This window comes from Panthera uncia, chromosome D2 (assembly GCF_023721935.1).
Source record: "Panthera uncia isolate 11264 chromosome D2, Puncia_PCG_1.0, whole genome shotgun sequence".
NCBI classification, from domain to species: domain Eukaryota; kingdom Metazoa; phylum Chordata; class Mammalia; order Carnivora; family Felidae; genus Panthera; species Panthera uncia.
In genome coordinates this window covers 50139875-50153345 of record NC_064818.1, presented here as the reverse complement: position 1 = coordinate 50153345, position 13471 = coordinate 50139875, and the positions used below count along the sequence as shown (strand labels likewise).

The window sequence follows — 13471 nt, the reverse complement described above, 5'->3', positions numbered from 1 at the left end:
ATTGAGAAGCAGCCTTAAACATTTTTAAGCAGCAGAACTCTACAAAACGGTTGCAAGTGGAAATAACACTGGCAAAGCGCCCTGTGTTTTTAGCCAGTGCTAAACCAGAGACGTCTCAGGTTGCTAAGAAAAAACAAAAACAACATTTTCCAAGTTAAGAATTCTGTGTTTTGGGGAGGGCAAGAGAGAGAATAACAGCTTACTCTTTGGCTTAAAATACTCAACAGTTCAGAGCCATTACACTTAAAACCAGAAGGAACAAGTCCTAAGGTAGTCTGTGTTCTGAAGAGGAAAATGCACAGAAACCAATGCTGGCTGTTTCTTTACTCAAATCCTTGCAATATGCTCAGCTGAAGACCATCTCACTTACAAGCTGTCAGGGACTTCAAAGGTGGATATTTGGTAGTTACAAACAAGGTTTTCATTTAACAAATTATGTTATTAATGTTTTGTTAATAAATGATGTTTATTAACTGGGATGAGTGATAACTTGTGAAATGTCCTTTTTTAAGAGAGGAGAGCGTGAGTCGGGGGGGGGCAGGTAGAGGCAGGGGTAGCGGGAGAAGTAGAGGCAGAGAGAGAGAGAGAAAATGTCAAGCAGGCTCCATGTTCAGCAAGGAGCCTGATGTGGGGCTCCATCCCACAACCCTGACCTGAGCTGAAATCAAGAGTTGGATGCTCAACGGACTGGGTCACCCAGGTGCCCCAGTTTTCCCATTTTTGAAACCTAAGGGTCTGCCTGTATCCTAACACACATATCCCACCCAAAGCAGGCACCTTTGGAGGGGTGGGGGGGAGGGTCTATGGGCAACCCACTGGTCTACCAGCCCTGTAAGCAGAAAGCATGGACTATGATGAAGGGACTAAAGTACAGCTGTCAGTGGAGCTAACTGTAGTCCCCTTTCCACCCTCACTTACACAAATATGCTCTTTCCCTTGATATTCTAATCTCACAGGAGGCTTTTTATTAGCACATTTTTCCTTTGAACACATGGTGCATACCATATTGGCAAATTGCAGGAAGGCAAGGAAAAGCATGTACTCATTTTCCGTGGTTTTTCTGGAATCCAGGCTCGTCCACTATAAAGCTGCAGGTGAACCCAACTGTCCATGTCTTCAGAGAGACTTCTCCCATGGACCATACACCATGAGACACTACAAGTCTCGTCATGATTCTACTGCCTCCATATTGCTGGCCCTGGCTGCAATTCTGGTCCAGGAGGCCAACCCAGCCTCTGGGCTGGACTGGTTACTACAATGGTATTAACTCCCCCTAGAAGAGTGGTAACTCTAAAAGCTCTGGCACTCCCTCCTCAGAAGAAGGACCTGCTTCTGGAGGATCAGTCCCCTCAAATCATATTTTTGAGCTTTCCCCTTGTTCACCTTTGATTTTCCATGGGACCTTGTCTAGATGTTGGCCTCCTTGGCTGTGACAGGAATATTCTTCTGATTTGGGTAAGTATATTCACAGAGTTACTTATGTGCTTCTAGTGTCTGTCTCTGGTGCTCAGCTTTAACTGATGGTCCCAGGCCCACACAGTGTCTCTGTGAAGTAGGTTGACTAGTGGTAGTTTAGAGGGTAATGGAGGAATAGGTATCTTCTTCCAGTTTTAGGCTGTTGTTGCATTGTGCATTCTCCGGTGGATAGGAAACTTGGTTATCTGCCACAGATCTTTCTTGTTTTGTCCCCTTCAATGAGGTTCTTGATAAAGCTGAGATGCTTGACTCACTCAAGCCCATTGTTCCTCTCATTTCCACCAACATGAGTTCGAATTTGACAGTCACATATTCTTCCCCTGACTTCTCTGTGGAGTTCCACACTTTGCCTTTTGTGTTCTGCATAGTCTGAAAAGAGTTGATGCAAAGAAAATTCTTCTGACTTCTGGCTCAAGATTGCTCTTTTAAAAGTTTCCTCCCACTTCTTGGGGCGCGTGGGTAGCTCAGTCAGTTGAGCGACTGACTCTTGATTTAGGCTCAGGTCATGATCTCAGGGTCGTGGGATCCAGCCCTCTGTCGGGCTCTGCACTGAGGATGGAGCCTTCTTGGGATTCTCTCTCTCCCTTCTCTGACCCTACCCTGCTAACTCCCTCTCAAAATAAACAAACATTAAAAATAAATAAAAGTTTTCTCCCACTTCCTGTCACTCAAAGGCACTCTCAATTCCATAATTCTAAATTCTAGTTTTCAAATTCTTAGATTGCTAAAATGAGGACAAAAAGAACATGCAGACAGGTACAAAAGCCCTCAAAAGGGAGTTGAATTTTAGGGAACTGGGTTTAAGTGATATGGCCTCATTTTCTGAGAATGCCTTACAGAGCGAGTGATGTGAACACAGATGACCCTCACATTTTCCCTGAATGATTGAACCTTGCTGGGATAAGGGTATAAGGAGTTAGAGTTCAGAGCTTCTGCTGACTTGGTAAAACCAGAATTGTGCCCCATTCCCCACTCTCTGTGTACAGCCTAGACTTCACGCCAGGGGATCCATCCAGTAAAGGACATGGTTTATACAGCCACCCAGACTGGGGTTCAAATCCTGAGTTCACCATCTCCTAGCACTGTGATCTTGGACAATCACTTCTTTTAAATCTCCTTGTGTATATCTGGGGGTTGTTGTGAGCATTAAGGGAGGTAAATACTTAATATAAGTAAGGCCTATTAAAGTAAGTGCTTCTATGGTATGGTCTCCATTTCCAAGATCACCTCATGGTACAAGATGGTGACTAGAATTCCAGCCACCTGGTTTTTCATTCCAGTCAATAGGAAAAAAGACAATAAAAGGGTGAAGCCAGCTGATTCTTAAAGTCCCTGAAAGGTCCTGCATGAATTGATGTTTACATCTCATTGCCCAAAGAGTAGTTTCATGGCTTCTGATAGCTGCAAGGGAAAATGTAGTATTTATTCTGGATAGCCATGTGTCTAGCTAAAATTACTATTACTATGGAAGAGGGGGAGAATGAACATTCGATGCCAATTATCATTCTTTGCCACAGAGAGCCATTTTAGGGGCAGCTAGAGCAGGAAGAGTCTTGGGACTTTGATTAAACTTGATGGCACAGGGGAAAATAATCATTAAAAGTGGTTGATGCTGATAACTTCTTGATAAGATCAAAGGCAAATCCAAGTGATCTGGAAGTGCTCTGTCCAGTGAGGTAGCCATTAGCCATATGTGCCTTATGCTCCCTCATCATATCCCCCCTGAACAATTTTGACCCCTAAATCTTTAAGGTTAAAGAACGTAGAAGGTCTCATCTTCTGTAGCTTCTTCCTGCTGAATAGGAGCGTAGAGATGTCCCTACCTACGGGTCAACATTTGTAATGCCACTCTACCTTCCCAGACTGCCCAAGGCAGAGGCACCTGAATCCAATGTAGAAAACATTGTTGTACGGACCTTCTTGAATAGAAAGGCTCGTCTGTTGGCTTGAAGTTATTGCAGTGAAGGAGTCCAGTGTCTGCCAGTGGTACCAGCAAGAAGATTTTTAGAGGTCAGGCTTGAAGCATCCTCAGATGGAGTGGGAACAGGCAGTAGGAATCAGATGGGTCTTTCTGGCTTGTAATTCAAATGTCTGTGGTGATCCTTTTGAATGTCCCGCTGTTAAGAAAGAATTGTTAGTATAAATTGGGAAAAAGAATGAAAAACAAAGGTACTACCATCAATTTTGTTTGAAGGGAAGTTTGAGGTCTTCTATAGGCTTACAGGAATGAGAAGGCACATTAGTTGGCTCCTGTGAAGGAGGTAGAGGTTTCATTCTAGATATAGGAGCCCATGAAGATTGCCCCTGTAATTTTACTGCAGTGGACAGTACATAATATGACCCGGTAGGGGCCCTTCCATTTTGGAGTTAAATCCCCTGCTGTATCAGACCTTCATTAAACCACATCTCCTGGGTTGATATGGGGTGGGTTTCTAGTAACTGGCAGATCAGGTGTAGGGAGGATATGGTTTGCATATTCACTTAGAGATTTATGAGTGAACCTGGCCTCAAGTGAATAATAAAGCACTATAGCCTTTATCTATTGATAGGTCTCTACAGTGAGAAAGGCTTTTTATATACGCAGAGGATGGTCTATACATGAAATATTGTGACAATTTTTCTGAAATCTACCTCAAGTTGTTCAGCTTAGGCAAACAACAACATTTAAAGACAATCAGAACTAGAATTTAGTATCCATAAAGGTGCATTATTGAGGCATAGTTTTCCTCTCTAGAATCATCCCTATTTTTGAGATAGCCAAATCAAGACTAATTTGTTTGTAAAACAAGTACAATTTTAACTTAGCCTAATTATTTACATAAGTTCATCAAGAACAGTGATTGGTTATATAGATCTTTTATAATTTGCTTTGCTGGAACTTTTTATAAGGAATCTCAAGATTGAACGTTTAGTAGCCTCTCCAGGCCAGAAGCCAAGCCAAGCACTTGCCATCAGGCATCCCTGCAATACTTGTTGATTTGGGTGAATTCCTCTTGAGGAGGTCCTCAAGATATCCTGAAGTTCCTGTGCCTTCCAGGAAGTGACATTCCTCACTCACCTGATAAGGCTTCTGGGAACTTGGTAAGCAAGGTATCAGGCCAACATTTCCAAGCGGCTTTATGGCTCCATGTTTCATAAAGTCAACCTTAGTTCCTCAGAGCTGTATGGTCATATCCGAGTCTATGCATGTTGCTCTCAAATAGGACATTCCAGCCAAAGCCTTGGTGAAATAACCAGGATTCCCAATGGTGTCCTGTTATAAAGGAGAAGACTCTTACTGAACTTATGCAAGTAACTGTAATTTCCATGAAAGAAAGAATACTGAGAGTTTTTGAATTTCAGAGCATTGAGGTAGAAAGAAGTTTGTTAAATGTTTCAGGTTTACAAATGAATACCACATTTTTGTATATCATAGATATCTTAAGAGAATGTTTCCTTAATCTGAAAGAGCAAGCATTAGGAAACAAGCAACACTTTAAAACAAGGGTCACAAAAAACTAATTTTCCTTGGTTCATTTTGTCCCATGTTCCTAATTCTTGTTCAGTTTGAATGCAGCTTTTTTAGTTCTAAAATTCTTGCCCATTCTAGTTTTAGGATTTTAAAGATGTTAAATACCTGTATTTGTCCTAAATGTCCTTTTTATAAATCTCCTTGAAGATAAAACATGTTTTGTAAAAGCATCAGAATTATAAATGACAAAATCTCAGAAACGGGCATGGTTAACAATCTGATGAGAGTTCATTATGGTGCAACTGATGAGGTAATCCAGCTATTTCTGTGATACAGAATACTTCAATTATCTGAATATCAAGTGATGACCTTACACCAAAACATTAAAACTTTAGGTATTGCATATGTATTTGAGCAGTTCTAGCATTTACCCCTACAATACAACCTAAGGTTTACCATTTTTGACAGTGCTTTTCCAAGTAACTTAGCATACCAAACAAAAAGGCCTAAATGGTCAAAAAGACTGCATTTACAATTTAAGTCTTGGAAGTTTGTTAAAACCTTATAAAGTTATAAAGCATATCCTAAATAGGTTTACAGATCATTACGTAACTTAAAACTAACTTACTTCACCAAGATGGCAATAAGAGATCCCAAAGGCAAATATGTAGGGTTATATGGTTGTTAGCAAAGCAAAGCTCCTTTAATATTGAGAAGTTTTAATGAAGTAATCAAACACCTGAAAAAGACAAAACGTAAGCTTTGGCTTTGTGGGCAGACAAAAGAGAAAAGACCTTTGTTTACACTTACCGAGAGCAGAACAACAATCCAAGAAAACTTTGTATTTTGAACAGAGAGAAAAGGATACTTATCCCAGTATACTTTTAAAATCCATACATTTCAACCTTAGTCCATCCTGACCACACATAAAATTCCTTTCCAAAGATTTCCCTTCATGAACCTTCTACAACTTTCCTTTGCTTTCAAATTTTGGCCCAAGCCATTTCTCTCCAAGTAACCAGGCTCATTTAGGACAAAATTACTTTCTTTTACCTTTAGTAAAAATGTATTTCTATTCCTTGTGTCTTTCTTACACATCTCCTTCCTTGTTTTGTTTTTTAACATACAGAATTGCTTTTCTCATTTCCATCAGTCTTAACTACATTTAGCAGAATTTTTACTCTTGGAAACCTTAGTCTCCAGTGAAAACTAAGTAGTAACCAATTGTGAATTGTTACACTAGAATTTTTTGATGGCAAATTTATGAATTAATCGAGCACAAAGCAGGTTTTTCCAACAGATCCGAATATCCTTCGTTTCTCTACAATAAGAAAAGTGCAAACCTACGTTCAGTAACCAATGCTTTAGCACTCCATTTGATTTGAAGACATGGATGTCCAACGAATTCAATCCCATTTATCACGCAAGCAAAACTTCAAAGTTTTAGATTATCAAAGACTGAAAGTTATCTTCACAGTTACCCATGAAAACATTGAGACATACAAAATGAACCATTAATTTTAAGTCACCTTTTTGCCTACAAATTGGAGCAGAGAGAACATGAGCTTATTTGACATTCAGCAAACCTAGATAGAATAAAAAGTTTATTTAATGCTGATGAACAGGTCTACCTCCAACCAACAAATTTAAACTAGCTTAAACATCGAATATGATCCACCTGCATCCACTTAAAAGTCAATCGATTTGTTCCCATTAGTTTTTACCTGGAACACCAGTGGGGAGTCGGAAGTGGGCGGTCCAAGGGGGTGCTCTTTGCTCCTTGACAGTGAGGGTGGGAGGAGGTGTCAGAGACACCAACAATGGTGTAGAAGCCAGTTCTGTAGACCGCACCCAAGGTGGTACAGAAACAGGAGGCAGGGAGGGGAAGGCAAAAGAGGTCAAGTGCTAGAAGGCAGAGAACCAGTTTGTGGGACCCAAGGAATTTAACAAAAATCCCCTACCCCTGGACAAGCAGAGCAAGACGAACTCCATTTGGTGCTACACCCACCATCTCATGTATAACCCCCAAACGATCTACTTATTGCTTAAGACACTCCCCCACCCTAGTCAAGCCGCTGAGCACACCCGTACTGGAAACCGGCTCATATAGGAATGTGGAACCCCTAACCGCCAAAGAATGTAAACCCCGCCTTTTGCCCGCCAAACTTGCGCGCCAATTCTGACCAGAGTGATAGGCTAGTTCAAACAGTTACTATAGGGTAAATTGTAATTCAATTGGCCACCTGCGTGTGGACTGACAGGACTATGCAACTTTCTGTGTGTGTTACAATCTCATTGGCCACTGGCCCCTATAAAACTGCTATGCCTCTTAACCTAGGGGTCCAAGTCCCTGCTCCGCTGTGTCGGGTATACTTGGGCCCAAGCTTGAGCTTGCAAATAAGCCCTCGTGCGTTTGCACCGGTATCGGCTCCTTGGTGGTCTCTCGGATTCGAAATCGGGGGCATTACACAGTTCCCGGTTCTAAACCTTGTCAGCTGAGGTGGGGGAAGGGAGCGCCTTGGTGGCTCAGTCAGTTAAGGGTCAACTCTTGGTTTCAGCTTGGGTCATTATCTCATGGTTTGTGAGTTCAAGTCCCACATCGGACTCTGTGCTGGCAGTGAGCCTGCTTGGGATTCTCTCTCCCTCCCTTTCCCTTCTCCCACTCACTATCTCTCAAAAATAAATAGATTAATAACAACAATAGTAAAAATAACCCTTGTCAACTCAAACAGAGGAGCAGATGCCCCTGAAACGAGAGTAAAGGAAGAAAAGAGAAAGTACTCACCAAGTTTGCACTGGCTCAGAGTCCAGTTGAAAAGACTTGAAGTCCCACGGTTTAGGTGCCAAATGATGGGGTTTTGGAGTCAGGGTGGGGTTCAGAGCTGACGGCCAAGAATTCTTGAAAATGTCTTTGGTATAAAAAGGCGGTTAAAGTATGGGGACGAGACCCATGGGCAGAAAGAGCTGCACTGGGGTTGTGAAGAGTGACTGCTTATATACTGTGGAGTTAGGGGAGGTAAAGTTGAGAGGAAGTTTCTTAAAGGGATTTCCACATGCTAAAGGAGACTCACAGGTTACTGGAGACCTTGGTATTGTTAAGCTAAGGTTTTTCCTTCTAGTAACGCATTACCCTTAAGACAGTAGGCGCTCCTGGAGATTAGGCCATTGATAAATTTGCCCTTTTCTTGTAATATTACTAAAGATACTTGTAAACTGATGGAGGTTCTATCAGTTTAACCATTTGTTTTCTGTCCTTTCCTTTGTTCTTGGGCAGCCAGGAGTGCCTGAGGAATGTCACACATATTCCACCTGGGGGTGGTGGTGGTGATGTGCTACTTTGTGCTTTGCCCTCAGTTTACCTTATGCTCCCTCATCACCTGTGCCCTATCTTGTGTCTCCCCACCCGGATTCCCATCTCTGAGTGACGGTTTTTATTTCCCAGTCAGCTGTTCTCACTTTTCCACTTTAAACCATGTGAACAGTTTTATCCTGTAAAGCCTTTCTCCATTCCTAATCCCTGAATCAGTCTGTGCTTGACTCTGCAGATATCTGAACCCAGTTCTTCTAAGGCACATAATCTACAATTCCACTCTTGAAATACGATGTATAATGACAGTTGCCACCAGCAGCAGTGGGGAGAACGTGTGGCATGCTACCCATCACTAAACTTGGGAAACTGCCAATATGCCAGGCACACAGATGGTGGGCCAACCTCTTTGCTTGCTGAGCGGCACCCCCTAACTCCACGCCAGGGAACTGGCAATTACCCCAGAAACTGAGTACTCTTGCCTTTCTTGAATTGCTGATGGAGTCATGCCTCAGACTCAGGCTCTCCTGTCAGCAGATTATACCTTTTGGGGGTAGGGTTCAGGTGAGGTAGGAGTGGGATATTACTGGATCTGAAAACTGATGCCTTGCCCTTTCTAGCTCTTGCACAGGCAGGCATCAACAATGTGTGTGGAGTTTTATAGTTTCCAAGACACTTTCAGATTTCATCATTTAGGAAGCAACCCCACCTCTCTGAGAGGGGAGCAAGGAGTTACCGTCCTAAGTTTTACAGATGAGATAGCAGATCTGGAAGGTTGGATTCTTTTCCCAGGTGGCTCAAACAAGAAAAGCAAAGGTGTGCTTATAGCAAGGTTTTCTGTCAACTTGAAATTTGGTTTACCAACTCCTCCTTGCTAAACGGGTAAAATCTCACACTAACAAGCCCAAGGGGCATCTTAATGGCTTTGTTTAGTGAAGATTTGACACAAGGAATGCATTTACTGAAAATGCATTTGTATTCAGATTACAAGTGGCCATTACATCCATTACTTTATCTAGTCTCTATAGCGACCTTACACTTTACATAGATGCTATTGTGATTCTTGGTTTACAGATGACAAAAGTCAGGCTCAAATAGGGTGAGTAAATTGCTCTACTCACAACTGAACCTCTGCCCACCACGTTCAGCTAAGTCCTCTCTGCTGGGAAGTCTAAGGAGATGAATGCAGTAAGGCAAGGTTTCTCAAACTTTTTTATTTTTTATTTTTTTTAAATTTATTTTTATTTATTTGGAGAGAGACAGAGAGCAAGTGGGGGAGGGGCAGAGAGAGAGGGAGACAGAACTCCAAGCAGGCTCTGTGCTGTCAGCGCAGTCTGATGTGGGGCTCGAACTCACGAACTGGGAGATCATGACCTGAGCTGAAATCAAGAGCTGGACGCTTAACTGACTGAGCCACCCAGGCGCCCCTCAAACCACCACGTATTTCTGTTCTAGAAATAACAGATGCTTGGGCATCTCCCACTTTCCATGAACTCTCTGAAACCCCAGGGGTGGGAGCGAATGGTCCAGGTGTCGCTTCTGATTGGCTGAGGCTGGGGACACTGCATCTGGGGGAAAGACACATGTAGATTACTGCAATTTGTTTCCTCTAAATGCCTTGATTTTTTCATAGGAGGTGTTTCTATTGATGGATATTTTGGGTGGGCCTTTGGGAAGGAGATCAGTGAGAGGACTCGACCACTGGATCTTTTACTTTCTTCTTTATGCACAATTTTGTATCCATCTGAGGTTTGGCTTCCCTGGATAGCAACCACAACCCACTGTTAATTAAATTTCATCTGGTGCAACACTGACCTGGTTCAGTTAATTTTAGATTCAAGTTTCATCCTCTAAGGGATAGCTATTTCTTCCATCTTGCAAATTCTGTGTAGTTCTGAGTCACAATTCTTCTGAAAATAGATATCAGTTGTTAAATTGATTCTTAAATATTCCCTGTCAAAGATTCCCACTGTTGGAAGACTCTAGGACTTTCAACCAGCATCAGCATCATCTGGAGCTTGTCAGCAATGCAGAAGCACAGACTCTGGTGTACTGAATCTGAGTCTGCATTCAGCAAGACACCCCAGTGATTCATCTGTACATTAGCATTTGAAAAGCACTGGTTTAGGACACCTTTCCTTTCAGGAACAGTTAAAATGTATTAAGTACCCACAGTCTCTTAGGGGAGGCACTTGACACTTTTTAAATCTGGTCCTCCCAACGAACCTGCAGGAAAAGAACCTTCAATTTATGAAAGCAGAAACTGCTTCTGAGAGATTTAATCATTTGCCCAATTAGTAGTTAATGACTGAGATGGAATTAAACTTGGTCTACTCTCTCTTGGAACACTTGGCTTAAACCTTTCTCTTCCTTCCCTTCCTCAAGCCTCTCCACAAATCTCAGTTTTTTTCCCCCTCACAATCTCACATTTGTTGCAATTGATGAAGCAATATTGATACATTATTAGTAACTTAAATCCACAGTTTACATTAGAATCCACTCTTTGTGTTGTACATTCTATATAGGTTTTGCCAAATGATGATGTAATTCACTGTCCTAAAAATCCCGTGTTCCAACTATCCACCCCCACCCCAATCCCTGGCAACTGCTATCTCTTTATTGTCTTTATAGTTTGGTTTTCCTTTTATAATAAAAAAGTGATTCTTGTACATGGGAGAGGAGTAAATAACCAAAAATCAAGGGTGGTATTTTGTCCATCTAATTCTTCATTGTGTCTCCTGTATCCAGAATAGTGATAATGGTAGCAATAACTAGGGGAAACTTCTTTACAGTTTGACATAAATACTTCCATACATGTGATTATGTATGTATGTGTGGTTACGCATATGCTCATACGTACAGTCTCCTGTGTTTGAAAGGATAATCCATTTATGTGATGATTTATAAAATGTTTAATACGCTCCAGACATCCCGTGAGACACTTCATATCTATCTCTCTTAATCTTCATCTCAAAAAATTGATAAATTATAGAGAAGCTCAAGGTGATTCTTAATTTGCTGTAGGGATTTATAATTTAATTACAATAATATTTGATAATGGATATTTGTTGTTTGCAACAATTTTTCTTTCTCATACGAATGATCTTACCCTTCAAATAATCTTTTGAATTATTATTAACTTTGTTTTGCTGTGAGTTTCAGTGACTTGCCTTAGAACCACATCTAGTTTTAAGTTTTCTCAGGCCACACCCTGCCCATTGCATGTCGATTCACAGGGAGCTTGTGGCAAACGGGAACTTTTCCCCTACTTGTCTCAACGTTTAACCATGTCGCCTTCATTCTAAACTTGTGCACTTGTTGCAGTGCAGTCATATATTTTTCTTTCAATAGATATTAAAAAAATATTTACTAAGCAGTTACAGTTCTGCTGGGAGCTTTGTGTACATGGATGAATAAAAATATATTTGGTCTTTGTTCTTGTGGGGCCTAAAATCTGTTCAGTTTACACCTGTGTGATCAACTAGAATGCAGCGGAGAAGATTTCTTTAATTCCGTTTTGCCATTAAGCTAGCAGATGCACTTTCGCATCATTTGCAAATTTAGGAACCATATTTTATGTTCTCCTCCACGTCTCTGGATCTCTACGTCAAGCCATTTATTGTCTCTCTTGCTGGATTTGTAAAGGAGAGGTAAAGATGGAGCATTCTCTTTGAGTAAGGCTGTTTGGCAAAAATTTGTAGCTAACATTTCTTCATCTTGTCCCTAAGGGTATCATGAAAGACTTTATCAGATGATTCGCAGAATTTAAAGGTCACTCTGTATCAGTATTCCCTGGGTTTCTAGTGGTTAAGTGCAGGTGCTTGGATGCCTTGGGTTCAAATCCTGCCTCTACTGCTTATTAGCTGTGTGACCTTGGGCATGTTACTTGATCTCTCTGTACCTCAGTTTCCTATGTTTATAAGAACATTCATAAATTCAATTGTGTTAATAAATTATAAATTGATAAATTTCAGTAAATCTGAAAGTCTAAACAATATGAATGATTTTCTGGCAAAATATAAGTGAGCAAAATTGGTACAAGAAAAGACAGAAAGCCAAAAACTATAGAAGAAATGAAAAAAATTATTAAATTCTTCCTTTAAGGAAAAATACTTATTGAAATAGTTTAGTTTTGCAACTGAATTCCATCTAACTTTCAAGCAAGAGTTAATTTAATCTCTTTAATAGGTTAACCAAATTATTTCATTCTCTAGAAAGGTATGGAAAGTTCCTCAATAATATTATGAAACAAGCATAACTTTAATACTAAAATCTGATAAATATAGCACAAAATATTTCTGTAGTTCAACTTATGCATATACATGAAAAGATTCTAAATAAAAATTTAGCAAGCCCACCTGAAAAGTGAGAACAAAGTTGAGGACTCACAGTACCTAATTTTAGATTTACCACTTATCAAGAAAGTGTGATAATGGCAAAAGAATAGTCTCACAGAACAATGGAATAGAATAGAGACTCCAGAAATAGACCCAAACATATTTATGATCAATTGAATTTTGACACAGGTGCAAAGGAAATTCAATGGAGAAAGGAGAGACTTTTAAATAAATGGGGCCGAAGCAGTTGGAAGTCTATGTGAAAGCAGAAACAAAAGACTAACAACAGTAACAACAACAATAAAACCTTGGCCCTTACCTCACATCTATAAACATACTAAATTGAAACACATTATCGACATAAATATAAGAGCTAAAGCTATAAAACCTCTAGAAGAAAGCATAGATATACAGAGAAAAATGTTTGTAATGGTGGGTTAAGCAAAGATTGCATAAACAGGACATTTAAAAAACATGAACCATAAAAAAAAAATTGAAATGAACTGAAAAATTAAAATGTGTTTTGTCAACATAGAAAACTTCTGCCCTCTGAGAGACAACATTAAATCAATGAAAAGCGAGGCACGTGCAGGGAGAAAAAATATTTGCAACATATATACCTAATAATGGACCTGTATTCAGAATATATGAATAACTCTTATAGCTCAATAACAAAAAGTCAGACAGACCACTGACAGTACCAAATGCTGCCAAAGATGTAGAGCCACTGGAACTCTCATACCTTTCTGCTGGGAATGCAAAATAGTGCAGGGATTTTGGGAAAGGGTTTGGCAGTTTTAGATTGTTAAAATACACTGGTCATATGACCCAGAAAACTCACACTTACATATTTACTCAAGGAATGAAAGCATTTGTTCACACAAAGGCATACGCAAATTT

At 40.4% G+C, this 13471-nt stretch overlaps 1 pseudogene; it reads right to left on the bottom strand.

Annotated features, from left to right (window-relative positions):
* Positions 1-835: 835 nt before the first annotated feature.
* LOC125933141 (developmental pluripotency-associated protein 4-like) lies at positions 836-2442 on the bottom strand (annotated as a pseudogene).
* Between the last annotated feature and the right edge of the window lie 11029 nt (positions 2443-13471).